The sequence below is a fragment of the Citrus sinensis genome, chromosome 7 (assembly GCF_022201045.2).
Source record: "Citrus sinensis cultivar Valencia sweet orange chromosome 7, DVS_A1.0, whole genome shotgun sequence".
Lineage (NCBI taxonomy): Eukaryota > Viridiplantae > Streptophyta > Magnoliopsida > Sapindales > Rutaceae > Citrus > Citrus sinensis.
In genome coordinates this window covers 21,508,572-21,514,083 of record NC_068562.1, presented here as the reverse complement: position 1 = coordinate 21,514,083, position 5,512 = coordinate 21,508,572, and positions in this window count along the sequence as shown.

Here is a 5,512-nt window from a genome sequence, read left to right as displayed (position 1 = left end):
ATTTGTAAGGCAGAGATCGAGATAGTAATAGGAAAATTAGCCAACATGACGCTTCATTCGACCTTATTAGAAAAGATTAAGGAATGGCAGAAAGGTGATTCCTACTTGAGGAACTTGAAGATAGAGACAACCTCAAAGGAGACGTCGTTTAAGAAGTTAGAGAGGGGAATCATCTTGTTCAAGGACATGATATGTGTACTAGATAATGAAGATATAAAGAAATAAATTCTACTTGAAGCTCACACAACCCTATATTCACTTCATCCTGGTACAACAAAGATGTACAAAGACTTAAAGAAGCATTATTGGTGGCTTGGAATGAAGAATGATATAGTTGCGTTCGTGGCAAAATGTCTCACTTGTCAACGAATCAAAGCGGAGCACTAAAGACCAGCAGAACTTTTGAAATCCAATCAAGTTCCTCAATGGAAGTGGGAAAAAATCACAATGGAGTCATTGGTCTTCCAAGGACTGTAAAAATGCATGATGCTATTTGGGTGATTGTCGATCGACTCACAAAGTCTGCTCACTTCTTGTCGATTCAAATGATGTACACCATGGACCAGCTTATAGAAATATACATAAAAGAGATAGTACAGCTACATGGTGTGCCCATTTCTATTATTTCCAACCGAGATGCAAGGTTTACTTCGACATTCTGGGAAAAGTTACATAGCGCTATGGGAACAAAATTAAAATTTAGTACAACATTTCACCCTCAAACAGACGGCCAGTCAGAAAGATCAATTCAGACGCTCAAAGATATGTTGCAAGGATGTGCTATCGACTTTCAAGGATTATGTAGTAAGTAGTTACCATTGGTTGAATTTGCCTACAACAATAGCTAACAAGCAATAATCAACATGGCACCATATGAAGCTCTATATGGTAGAAAATGTAGATCGCCTATTCATTGAGATGAGATAGGTGAGCAAAGGTATCTTGGACCCGATTTAATTATTGCTTCATCTAAAGCAATCAATAAAATGCGTCAAAGAATGCACGCAACTCAAAGCCGATAAAAAAGTTGTGCAGATAAGAGGCAAAAGCCTTTGGAATTTCAAGTTAGTGACAAAGTATTTCTTAAAGTTTCCCTAATAAAGGAATCCATGAGATTTGAGAAAAAAGAAAAATTAAGTCCAAGGTCTATTGGGCCATTTGAAATACTCGAACGTGTTGGGAATATTTCCTACCGACTTGCACTCCCACCATCGTTAGCAAGAATACACAATGTCTTTCATATCTCCATGTTAAAGAAATATGTTCCAAACTCCTCTCATGTGCTAGATTATAAGCCTCTTCACTTAACCTATAAAGAACGTCCAATTCAAATTCTTGATAAAAGGATAAAGGAGTTAAGAAACAAGAGGATTCCTGTAGTTAAAATAATATGGCGAAATAGCTCAGTGGAGGAAGTAACATGGGAATGTGAGGAAGAAATGAAGAATAAGTATCCTGAGCTATCTAGTAAGTAAATTTCGAGGAAGAAATTTTCTTAAAGGGGGAGGAAATTGTGAGGTACAATTTTCTAACTTAAATATAATAAAATTTACTTTAAGTTAATAAGCTCCCTTAAGTATTAAAATAATACTAATAATATAAAATATTTAATTCTAAGTAATGATGACATAAGTGATGATGTAAGAGAAGTTTGTAGAGGTAGTTAAAAATTCTAGAATTTATTAAGGTATTTATGAAGGATAATCTCAACTATTGATCAAGCGTTATGGTGGAAAAATTCTAACCATCCATTAGCCTTAAGAAATCCTATAAATATCCCTTACCCCCTTTCATTTTCAATGCGACCTATAAATTTCACCATCTTCTATTCTAAGTCATAATATCAAAAGTAAAGAAATCCTTAATTTAGAAAGGTCTAAAAAAGTCCAAATCAAGAGATAAGTAATATTTCAATTGCAATGTAGGGACAAAATTTTTTTCATACTTAACTTCAATTTTAACAATTTCTTTATCTTGTAATGACTACTATGATGTGATTAGTTATATATGCTATGGTTGGCTTGGCCGCCTATATTATAGTCTCATTTTGTTTCATCTCTATATGGATGGCACTGCTGCCATATTATAGTCCCATTTTGTTTAATCTCCATATGGACGGCACTGCCGCCTGCATTAAAGAACATTGTCCTTAAATACCATTGTATGTTAATTCTATTGTTCCTCTACGAACTTCACATGTTATTATATAAGTTACATTGAACACATGCATTTCATGGACTACTTTATAAGAAGATGTTTTAGAAAATGAATTTATGAAAAATAGGTTGTTATACTATAAAGTGGTAAAGTTCCCAAAGAGGGCAAGCCCTCCAAGCTTAGTAAAAGGCAATCTTTTGGGGACGGAGATACGTAATGCCCAAGGGCATACTGTTTAAAGAGTAAAAGTGCTAGCCTGTAGTGCAACATACCTAGGGCCCTAATAAAGTGTCTTTTTTTTTTGTATTTTCTAAGTTATTTTAAAAACTCAATATGATCACCCATGTGCGTAATAATTTATATATGCATCAACGCGTTATCTTACTGGACATTAACTCATAAAATCCTTACATTGCAGGTAACGATGGGTAAGGCAAGCTAGCGCCAAGTCCTAACCAAGATAAAGTGCATATGGGCATAACAAACCTTGGGTTTTATTATGGGCTCAGCTTTGTTTCAATAAAAAAAATAAGTATCTCAGCTTTATATAATAATAAAAGTTTTGAAATATGCTAAGGAATCTCTGTATGACTCATACTTTTTGTAAGAAAGTTTTGTTTGTTGTGTATAACTACTTTTAGAATTCGTATTTATATTAAAAGTATAATATTTTTAAACATTTTTAAATAAATATTTTAGTGGAGTGTTACAAACAGACCATTGGTATTTGCGTTAATTAGTCATGTCTAGCGGATTGATTTCATTCAGTTCAGCTGTGTGTGTATTGTAATCACCAATGTTTGCACTTCTACATGCTTATCATAATAGTTTCCTTCACAAAACATCAGGAAATATCTACTTTAAGTTTGCATAAATGTGCTTGCAATAATATCTTTTCAAATTTTGAGGAAACACCCTCTTTAATGTATTTAATATCCCCTTCAATTGGTCACTCATGCAATACAAGTCCTCTCTATTATTGCAGTTGATCTGTTCATACAGTTTCTCCATAAAGTACACCCAAGATTCTGTGTTTTTATTTTTTACTACACATATTCCAATAGATAAATGCCATAAATAGCACCTATTCTAACTATAAACAATAACACTCCCTTATAAGGACCTTTAGGAAAACGACCATCAACACACATAAACTATCTAGAGCCCCTAAAGAATCCCCTTCTATTGCATCAAAGAACATAAAAAATCTCCTAAAATAAGGATTAACTCTACCCCCAAACAATCCCTATCTAATGATATTGTGAAACTAAGATTAAAAGCAAGTATAGAATATATATAATTGAACAATTTGTTGTAGCTTACTTTATGGTATTGTTCCAAGAGTTTTAAGGCCATATGTCTTGCTTGATACAGCCTCTAATTACAGCAAGTTATTCGATATCTTCTGAATAGTTCTGATGGAATGACATCAATTGGCAGTTGAATATTAGCTTTCAAGAGGTGAAGAAAGGTAATAACTTCTTTGGCAAATGTCTATAGGGAAAGTTGAGTAGTGTCAGTCTCTTATCAGGTCATCAAACTTTGTCTTGATGATGAACATTCCCAAGTGCACTTCTTTAGAATCCAAATCTTAGAAAAAAAAATGGCATAAACAGACATTATAAGTGAAAGCACAACATAAGTATCTTTGTTAATTATTGTCATTTGGTGGTGGTGGTAGTAGTATTAGTAGTACTAGTAACAACAACAACAACAATGATAGTATAAATAAATAAATAACAATAGCAATAATTAATAATAATAATGACATTAATAAACAACAACAATAATTACATCAGTAATAATAATGAAAAATAATAATAACATTAAGAAATTTTAATAATAATAATAAATAATAGTTAAAATAACAATAATCACATTAATAATTCAAATAAAAATAGTAAACACATATATACACTGTTGTGTTTTGCCTGTCGCATGAAAACACCGCAACTTCTTAATAACAGTTCAAACTCAACAAAATTTGGCCGAAAAAATCAAAAAGACAATTTTGATCACTTCTATTTTACATACTATTAGCACAAAAATCACAAATTAATGGCCATATATGCCTCCCTAAACTGTGAATATTATAAAGCACAAAAGAACACAACAGATTGCAATATTCATCGACTAATGTAGACATATGTCCGAACTCATTCTATTTTTAATCAATTTTTCCACCACCAACTTCGTAACAATAGTTCTCGTCAAAAAAAAAAAAACTTCGTAACAATAGTTCAAACTCAAAAAATTTTGGCCTGAAAAATAAAAAAGATAGTTGTGACTATGTCTATTTTACATACTCATTTGTATAAAAATCACAAATTACTAGGTTTATATACCTTGTTACACTATGAATAGCATGAATCACAAACAAAACACAATCACTAATAATTTTTTTCAACTCATGTAGACAAATGTCTGAACCCATTCTCCTTTTAATTAATTTTTCCACCACCAACTTCATAATAATAGATCAAAGGAAATTAACACCAATTTCTAAAATTTCTACCTCCAAAAACAAGAAAATAAAAACTAATTAATAAATTTTAGACTTTGATAAAGTAATTGATGTCTTTCGAGCTTTAATACCAGTAGTATAACCAGGCTGCCGTCGATATTCGCGGATCGGAAGTCTTCTCTAACCGCCCAAGCTTGTCTTGTTCATGGGTTATATGCTCTTTGTGATGATTTGCTTTGGTTCCAGTGACTGCGAGTAGCAGAGTGGAATGAAAATGGTTTGAATTCTTGTTGTAAGAGTGAGGTATTTTGATTGAGTTTTGTTGTATTAAATTAATGCAATTTCAATATTTTACACAATGGATAATTAATTAGATGTAATTATTGCATTCTTTTTAGTTTGTAACATCAACGACTTTCTACATTTTTAGGTAATTTTTAAAAACCTCTCTAAGGTTTGAGGCAATTGCAAATAGATGGCGAAAATCGGTTTATTTGTAAACAACCTCTTATGCTTTTACTCCGTTTAATCATCATTTAAATAGTTGTGGGCACTTATGACAGTTCATGAGAATTTATGACAGTTCATGAGAATACCAAAATTTTGCAATATTTGTTTCCTCGAGTATAGTGACTTGCCTTTTCAATCACTATGCTATGAAATCCAAACTTGTAAGGTTTTCAAAGGCTTTGAAATTCCTCTGCTATTTTATTTTTTTAATTTTTATATTTTATTATTAATCAAATCTATTAAAATTTTAAAATACAAAATTATTAATTAGATAAATAATTGAAAAAGACAAAGTTAATTTTATTAAGTTTTATAACTCCTACTACAATAAAATCTCAACTACAAATTTGCAAGTGTGATGAGAAGCCAATAAAATCTCAA